Here is a 9,929-nt window from a genome sequence, read left to right on the forward strand (position 1 = left end):
ATGTGATCTAGTATAGCAAGGTGAGTGAATTATAAATTTTTACGTTGAAATTGCTTCATTTAAGTTGATTTCTAGAAATGTTAATTTCCTTTATCTTTCTTCTTTAAACTATCTTTCAAAATATTCCAACATTATTCTCATGGGCCTTCATATATTCAAAACTTATCTTTGACAAATTTAGTATGAATCAAAATAAATTTTGATATTTAGCTCAATTAAGTATATTAACTTGCGCCTCGATCAAGTAAATTTATGGATATAATTTTCTTGCTTTTCTAACATTTGCTTCGATTTGTCGTAATAAAGCAATGTTATTAATCATTGAATTAAACATTATTTTATGGATTGATATAATATTTATTTGCGGAGAGGCCGAGGCTTTGGTGGTGCGATTTTGATCTTCTGGGAGACGCTGTAGGAGTAAGGCTGCAAATGGGTCGGGGTTGACCCGCGATCCAACCCGAACCGACTTGCTTAGATCCGATCAGATCCATTTTGGAGGACCTATGAGGCCAGGTCGGGTCCTAAAATTAGACCGGTTCTATTTTTCGGGTTGGATTTGGATTTACCGAATTCAGACTCAACCCGACCCATTTGAAATTTAGATAATTTTGGGTATTCAATCCTACGACCAGATCTGACCTGAACCTGTAAAATTATTTGGGCTCGCGGGAGTGCAAACAAGTTCTGAAGTCGTGGATGGATTGATCCAAACTGGATCCGACTCTGATCCAACCCGAACTCGACCTGGATTCGAACTGGATGCGACTCTGATCCAATCCGGACTTGAGTCGGACCCGACCCGGATCCGACTCAAACCAAAATTTTGGGAATTGGGTCCAGGTTATTTATGGACTTGATCTGACCCAATGACCTATTAGCTCAAAAATTACAAAGGTGGATCCGACCCAACTCAACTCGATTTTTATTGAGTTAGATATGGGTTCAAAATTAAGACCGGACAAAGAACAAAATGGGGTCCGGGTCACTCGTAACCGACCTATTTACAGCCCCTATGCAGGAGTCGAGCCAGCGGTGTGCCCCACGGTCAAACGCTGGGCTAAACGGAATAAACCCTTTTTCTTCCTCCCCAAACCTCACTTCCATCTGAGCGCTCTCCGACGGCTCTCAAATGGCTCTGTCCTCCTCTCCCATCTTCTCTTCTGAAAAGCTCTCTTTTACTGTGACTACTCTCTCTCTATCTCTCTCCCTCTTTCTCAATCTCTCTTTTTTTAAACTGAAAAAAATCTATGTTTTTATCCGCAGAGGAGTTGGGAACAGAGAAGGGTTCATATATCATCGAGAAATCTATCGCTGGGTAGGAGTTTTAGAGTAAGAGCAGGTCCAAAGAGGATATCTTTTGGAAACGATTGCAGAAAGGCATTGCAGGCTGGGATAGATAAACTCGCTGATGCTGTTGCCGTTACCTTGGGACCCAAAGGTATGACCTTCTGGTTATCTTTTCTTGCCTTCTAAACCGGTTGAAATCTATTGGGTGTCCACAAAGTTTGCTTTTTTATGTGGAAGCATTGGATTCTTCTGTTGGTGCCGTCAATCCATTTAAATTTTATTGATTATCGACAAAGTGAAAGCTTTTTATTTTTACAGTTTTTGATTCATCTGTTAACGCGTTCTAATTTATCTGTATTTATCAACTTCTCCAAAAAAAAAAAATTTGTTGGGTATACAAAAAGTTTAAGCTTTTATCTTGCAGCATTGGATTTCATTTATCACCTTTTAATTTCTTTAAAACTTAGCCATTATTCATAAAGTTTGTGTTTTTATATTATATAATAATCTTCTTCTTTGCTTATTGTTCATTTCAATATGTGGCCTAGTGGGGATGGTGGTTTCTTAGTCTTGAATTTTGGGATAAGATTGGAATCATAGTGTTTCTTTTCTTATCTCTAAGCTGTTGTGGCATTAGCTTTTGGTTGAAATTATGGGCGAGCACCAATTCTTCTGATGGTTTTGTTAAGGTGAGGCATTTTCCTTAAGTTGTGGGAAACAGGCGACTGTAAGTGAATATTATAGAGGGCTTATCGAGGGAAGATAATTTTGTCGCAGTCACGTTTTTATTTTATAAGAGTCTAGTGGTTTCAATTGTACAAGACCTTAGGTTATCACATTTAAAGGAGTTCTTTCCTTGATGAGTTCTGAGGTTCCAGATGTGACATTCATGAATAATTTATTACAAAAAAATGCTCAACTTTGACTATGCTTGACAATTTCATATATCTGATAATGTTTATTTCTTTTTTAGTCCAAGTACTTACATGCTAACGATCCTTTCTATGCGCACGAAACTATCAATTACAATTGTTAATCTGCTCAGGAATCACCAGCCTAATATATCGTGGGATATATTCAGCCAGCTACTTCAATTTCTGTCCTGTTTTGTAGTTTCTCCTTTGATGTAGACGTGCAATGTGTCCATAGTTATAAAAAACATGATGTCCATTTAGTCTACGATATTAGTTTAGAGTAAGGGGCTGTTGAAAATATATTGATGTTGTAGGTTTTATGGTTGAATGCAATTATATTTTTATACCACCAACAAAAGCTGCTTGAACCACTATCTTTGATGACCCTCTTTGATCCATTTGACTTGAACTCTAAAGCATTTATTAATGATTAATACTTAAGTTGATCTAGTGCAACATTCGTATCATTAACTCTTGATATATATTGTTATGCCATAGTTCTTGGGTACTTCCTATATGAGCAAGGACATATTGAGTGCCAATGTCTGGCATTAGGGGTGGAAGTGGTCATGGTAACTCATCCTATATGCTATGACCAATACAAAATTTAACAAGATAGAGGGTTGAATCATCAACAATATATTATCAGTGCATTAATCTTTTCAATGTTGTCAGAATTCTACTGTGAAATCTGTTCATGTTTCTTATGCTATTATGTGTTGCATTGTTATACAACCTTTAATTGTCATTCAACATTTGTTATAGAAAATTTTTTTATAGCTGCCAATCCCATATAAGTTCTTGAGATAACTGCTGGGTGAAGCATGTCATCCTAACTCAATCTTTAGATAGCAATATCCTGCACCTGTCTAGCAAGTTTGTTCCAGTTGCAAAAGTGGTATGCTGTTAGACCTGGATCAGTCCATAATTATTTTGAGAAAAATGAACATCCTTCATGAAAATAATCAGGAATTCTGGTGCTTTTCTTCACGTTCCAGTTGAAGATTTGTTTGTATATAAAGATATTTGTCTTTCTGTTTCTGCTACTCTCTTCTTCAGTAATCAAAAATATTCCTAAATCACTTACTTAGATGGCATTGCCACTTTGTAAAATGACCCACCTTAGCTTTTTCCTTTTTGACGTAAAAATATAAGGTCTATCTTTTTTCCCGAGCTCGTGGTGCTCCTGTTTCATTAATATTCCAATCACATTTTGCAATAATGTTTTTAACAGATGGAGTGAGCAAATCACCGATAATTTTCATTTGAGACATCGTAGAAGGCGAGTCCGAATGTTGCTGGTGGCTTTCAAATTTTCATCTTGTCATTTAATTGTGTTAATTGTGTTGTCATGCATTACATCATAAGTCAATTCTTAACTTTTCATTTGTTTTCCTTTCCATTCAAAATCTTTTGTTATTATGCATAAGAAAATCAAGTGGATCACCAGAGGTGAATCATGGACTTCCTAGAGTATCCAACTCTTCAGGAATCCCCCTTTCGTTGGTGGAAAGTGTATTTTGAAATTAGGATTTCAGGTCCTAAATACAAACTTTGTTTTCTTCCAGTCCCACAAACTGTTTTTTATTTAAAAATGACTGGTGCTATGCTCCATGTATTGATGAATGGTCTACATTGGTCACTGTCAGCCCTTTTCGTACCCTCCAATAAATATCACTTATTCCATCAAGTCAATCTGAGTAGGTTTTTTGGAAACTTATCATATTTCATCCAATATGAAGTATAATAGGGTAAAAATGGTGAAAAGTCCAGTAGTTGTCATAGGTGAGACCATCAGCTTGTTTGCCATGTAAATGGCCATCGACGTTGGTCACTTTTGAATGGTCATATATCAGCTTCTGTTTACATCGTTTGCTTTGAAGAAGTACGTAGTACTTTCTTGACATGGTTATTGTTCAAACTATCTAACTATCTTCAAGGCTATCCATGCAGGGCGTAATGTTGTCCTTGATGAACCGGGAATACCCAAAGTGATCAATGATGGGGTTACAATTGCTCAGGCTATTGAACTTTCTGATGCAATTGAAAATGCTGGTGCAATGCTAATTCGAGAGGTCATTCAATGCAGCATATTTTTCTCAGGATATGGATAATTGCTTCCATGTAAAACTTTTCTGAGTTGTTTCTATCTACCGAACTTTATGAAATAGGTAGCATGCAAGACAAATGACTCTGCAGGTGATGGGACCACCACGGCAATTGTTTTAGCTCGAGAAATGATCAAACTAGGATTGTTGGCAGTTGCTTCTGGGGCTAACCCGGTCTCTTTGAAAAAGGGTATTGATAAAACTGTTTATGAACTGATCCAGATCTTGAGGAGTAACTGCAGTCCTGTAAGTGGGAAGGAGGATATAAAAGGTATCCTTCCTTTTCTTATGGATTTTTAGAAAAGAACCCATAAATTCATGAAACTCATTTTTTTTTTCATTTTGGCCAGCTGTAGCTGCAATATCTGCTGGAAATGATGGCTTTATTGGGGATCTTATTGCTGAGGCTACAGATCAGATTGGTCCTGATGGAGTGATCACGATTGAATCATCATCATCTTTTGATACTATTATCGAGGTTCAGGAAGGAATGAAGGTAATCGAAATGAATTGTTTATATTTTGTTTTAAATTTATGTATCATTAACACCCATTTATGTTTTATTCAGATAGACAAGGGCTATATGTCACCGCACTTCATCACAAACCAGGATAAATCAATTGTGGAGTTTCAGAATGCTAAAATTCTAGTATCCGATCAAAAGGTGACAAATATTAAAGACATCATCCCTCTGTTAGAAAAGTCTACTCAATTGAGTGTTCCATTATTAATAATTGCTGAGGATATCTCAAGTGAGGTGCTGGCAACATTGGTCCTTAACAAGCTGAGAGGAATTTTAAATGTAGCAGCTGTCAAGTGTCCAGGGTTTGGTGAAGGAAAGAAGGCTCTTCTGCAAGATATTGCTCTCATGACAGGTGAGCTTTCATGCAGTTTCGGTAATTGGTATATAACTATTTTCATGATGAATTTTCCATTTTTCTTTTGAGTTTCATACAATCATTAACTCTAAGATGCAACAGAAAATGGAATTCTTTTGTTTAAAAATTCATGTACATGCCTAGTCTGCTTAGAAACTGATCTCGGACTTGTGCAGTGATCAAACTGCATGATTTGTAGCCAATTTTTGTGTGGACAATATCACCAAAAATATCACAAAAGGGTGTCTAAACTCATTTACTGCTGGGAACAGTTGTTTTATGCTGTAATCTGTGGCTTGCTTGTTTCTTAGAGTTCCTAAACTTGGTGCTTAATATTTATCACGTTGTTGGTCCCATGGTGTTGTAAATTTTCATGTTTTTTCATCTCATGCATTTGTAATGTGGCTGCCTTAATTTCTGCTATGTAGGTCGTTTGCTAGTTAATCCAGACCTCAGATTTTACTTGTGCTTACACTTACTTGGAAAACCAGGTGGTGATTTTCTTGCTAGTGACTTGGGCTTGACGCTTAGTGGTGTAACCTCAGACCAGCTAGGTATTGCTCAGAAGATAACTATAACAAGTAACTCAACAACCATTGTTGCCGACCCATCTATGAGAGCTGAGATTCAGGCAAGAATTTCACAAATAAAGAAAGATTTGGCTGAAACAGATAGTGCCTACCTATCAAGGAAGCTTTCTGAGAGGGTAGCAAAACTCTCAAGTGGTGTAGCTGTGATCAAGGTCTGCTGTTTTCTTTTCTCTATTTCATACTTCAATCAGCACTGTTATTTAATTATACATATAGCTGCGTTGTGTAAAACTGACCTGCTGGGACCATTTAAATACTAGCTCTGGTCATACTTTTTAGGGCATTGCTGTGGATTCTGAAGAATGCAAATGATATATAGGTAGGGGCACACACTGAGGCTGAACTTGAGGATAGGAAACTTAGAATTGAGGATGCGAAGAACGCGATTTCTGCTGCACTAGATGAGGGTATAGCACCAGGTGGAGGGGCAACATTTGTACAGTTATCAAAGCATATTGCTGCCATAATACAAAAGATTGAAGACCCAGAAGAGAAGATTGGTGCTGACATAATTGGAAAGGTCTAGTTTCTTCTTAGTTTTTGCATATGTTATGTCATTTTTCAATTCTTTATAAAAGTTGCTTCAAAAATGTATCAGTTACTGTTCTGTGTTCAGCTTAGATTTCTTTTACCTATAAAGAATACAACATATCCCAAACATAGTAGACGGTAGTAGGTAGCATGCAAGAGAGTGCATGTCTTATTGGAAATTCGCAATCCTGTAGGACCTGAACTTTGAGACATCAAATTGGAAACTTTGATGGTGGTTAAATTTCAGGTCAATGATCCTATACATGATACATAGCACGCACATTACTAACAGATTTATTTTTTCTCTTCATCCGAAACATGAGACACATACTAGACTAAGAATTATGATTTTGCAGCATTAAGTGTCTCTGTTTGATTGCTGATATAAATCTTTGTTGCTATTAGCAGTGGTGGACCGATTAAAATTAAGAATTATGGATGACGCAATAGTCAACTTAAATACTTGCTGATAGGCCACATATGGAAGTTCAAAACTAGATTAAGATGCTTTTCTTTTTATACTTCAACTATGTTTCAGAAACCTAATTGTGATGTTAATTACATTTAACAAGAATATTCGGGTGTCACAGCTGCGATGTTCTAGCCTGAGCCTTCTCATCTGTGTACATGTCCATTGCATATGTCCCATGTAGCTGTCATGTGTGTAAACGAGAATACAGTATGGCTGTGGGCATACTCTGTATTTCCTCTGTACTAAAATGGTTATTTCAATATATTTATTAAATAAGATGTTCCACATTGTGTTTTGTATGTGCTGCTCCTATTTTTACTTGAATGCTAGTTGTCTGAGATAATCAGAACTAGGTTTTGCATCAATCTGATGTCCTTCAATATCCAACAGAGAGAACTTGATTTCCTTGAGAAGTGATTTCCTTGGTATAGTAATTGGTTGCCTGGACAAGATCATCTGAAGCTTTTAACTTTTTCTCATTGGGTAAACATTCAGAGTTGGTGGCCACGACAGTATTTATGATGGGGTATAGATGACATTCCATGCACAACTTCTGAGTTATTACTTCATCTAGAAAGTAGAGACTCCCCACATCCATCTACAGGGTTTATGACTTTATGCCCATTCTCTCTCTAAAGTTTCTGCTTGATTTTTGTCTCCTATTTTTTAAGTGCCACTTTGATGTAACTTGACTCTAAAATACTATCTTCAGCAATTGACATCCAGTAACGGTAAATTTTGCTCAGTTCTTTTACATTTCTGAAGAATTGGAGGCAAGGCAAGTTGGCTAATGGCAACTCAACTCTTATTTTAAGTTGTGTTTAACTAGCCAGATCTGTAACTATACTGTTTCACACCAGCACATTAGCTGAGAAAAGGGTTTATGGATGCCTCTCTTTTCTTAATTTATGATATAGATTAGTTTCGTTATGGGTATCAACTGTCATAGGTGTCTGTCCAGGAACCATGTAATTTTCATGGTGGTAAACCTGAAATGATTATGAATGACAGTGTGAAGTAGCCATAAGAAACTCATGGGATGAGATGCACAAAATTTCAATGAAGTACACAAGTTGTTTCATTGAATTATTTGAAGTGTTTTCTGACACTAAGTCATTAATAATAAAATCTGAGTTAAAATTGAAAATGCAAGATTATGTTCTATAAAATTGAATTATTTCCTTTATTGACATGTTTAATTATGTTCTATTACAGAACATAAATTGGTTTACGCTTTGATCTAATTGTGATCTGAATCATATATAATAGGATTAAAACCACGAGTGATTCTACCCTCATGCACTCTATAATACGATATCAACTAGGCAAATTCAACTAATGATGAGCCAGTAATGCATGTTTCTTGTTTTCTTCCCTGAAGAAGTGTGGTTAACGTTATCACACTGACAATCCAATTTGTTATGAGGCCCATCTAAGCCAATTCCATGAGTTCTGGCATGAAATCTCTGCGTCATCTGCTGATGCTTGTCTGCTTGCTACTTCTTTGCAAACCAGTCTGATGTCAGCTGCGCTATGCAGTAGGTGGCTAAAATGATAAAAATCTTGAAATTGCACTGATGATTCGCAGACATCTTGAAGAAGATGTTCCAATATAGCTGCCCATGTTGCATCTGCATTTCTTGCCATGACAAGTCCATCTCTTATGCTTCATGGCTCAACATGCTGAATGTTCTCCTTTGCTTCCATTTGATGATCAATGTTTCCATTTTAACTTGTGCATCATTTTCCTTATTATCTACTTTACCATTCATTTAAATGCCCATTGAAAGATTGCGTAGAATAAAGTTTTGCTTAAATATCCATATATTTACTTGTAATGAGAAGTAAAGTTAGTTTACTGTATTGATATACTTTGGGTAAATCATGCTATACTGTTTTAGTCATCATCTGCTTCCAAAAGTTTTAATTCTTGTCACTGTGGAAATTACATCACTCTGACTTGCAATATGTTCCTACCAAGGTCTGCACTCTTGGTACCGAGCCCTGCCTTATATGGGTGCCCAACCGGTACACTGGCGTACCGAGTCTTGTTACCCTACTGGTACAGTATGCCCCATAGCAGGCGATGTGGTCCAAGATTGCAGACCTTGGTTCCTACAAACACTAGTAGCCACTGAAGGTAGTTTATGGCGTTTAAGAGTCATAGCAGTCCTCAAGAGGAATTTGCTTTGTAACCAAAAGGCTTTCTGGACTTTCAGGCACTCCTTGTACCGGCTTCATCAATAGCCCACAATGCAGGAGTTGATGGTTCAGTTGTCGTGGAAAAGCTTCTTGCGACTGGCTGGCGGATTGGATATAATGCAATGACCAATGAGTTCGAAGACCTTCTCAAATCGGGTGTGGTAGATCCATGCAAAGTTTCAAGGTGTGCACTCCAGAATGCAGCTTCTGTAGCTGGGATGGTTCTAATGACCCAAGCTGTCATGGTTGATAAAATAAAGAAGCCAAAGCCTGCTGTGCCTCTGGTTCCCGGAATTGCTCCATAGCTTTAGAAGATATCAAGTTGATGAAGAAATTAAAGCTAGCCATTGAACCTGCAGGAGTTTCTGTCAGATATGTTGAAACCAGACTGGAAGTGCTTGGCTGAAGGGTGACATCCAATGCTCACAGGTCAAAACACTTGCTTGCACTGAAAAAATTCACTCCTGCAGGTGCCGTCAACTTTGACTCCTAAAAAATGCTCTTTTCAAAGATCTGGCTTTCTGAATATGTTTACTCTCTACTGCTGTTCATAGCTTATGTATTAGGTATCTGGTTGTGGAGGCACTTTTCTTTTAGAAATATGTGTTATGACATCTAAGGACTTCTAGTTTGTCACATATAACTCAGAAATTCTTCGAGACCCTGTAACAATGGTGTTGTGAAATAATGACATCACATATGTTCAATGCTCTTGTCCTGGCTCATGATGATTGCGACTACTCCAGAATTTGTTTGTGGTGCAACCCTGTATTTTCTTCTTGACTTCTAGTGAATGTCTAACCATTTGTGAAGCCCTATGGTATGCACAAATCTACTATAAATGTGCAAAGCAAAATAGGAGTTGTGCTGATTGTTCACATCCCTGAAGTAGGATTTAGAAGATGATGCAAAGTAATATGGACATATAACATAGGGATCTATTA

The 9,929-nt window shown here is 37.2% G+C and overlaps 1 pseudogene; it reads left to right on the forward strand.

The window, feature by feature from the left end:
* The first annotated feature begins 1,047 nt into the window (after positions 1–1,047).
* LOC103713178 lies at positions 1,048–9,698 on the forward strand (annotated as a pseudogene).
* Positions 9,699–9,929: the final 231 nt, after the last annotated feature.

The sequence above is a fragment of the Phoenix dactylifera genome, chromosome 12 (assembly GCF_009389715.1).
Source record: "Phoenix dactylifera cultivar Barhee BC4 chromosome 12, palm_55x_up_171113_PBpolish2nd_filt_p, whole genome shotgun sequence".
NCBI classification, from domain to species: domain Eukaryota; kingdom Viridiplantae; phylum Streptophyta; class Magnoliopsida; order Arecales; family Arecaceae; genus Phoenix; species Phoenix dactylifera.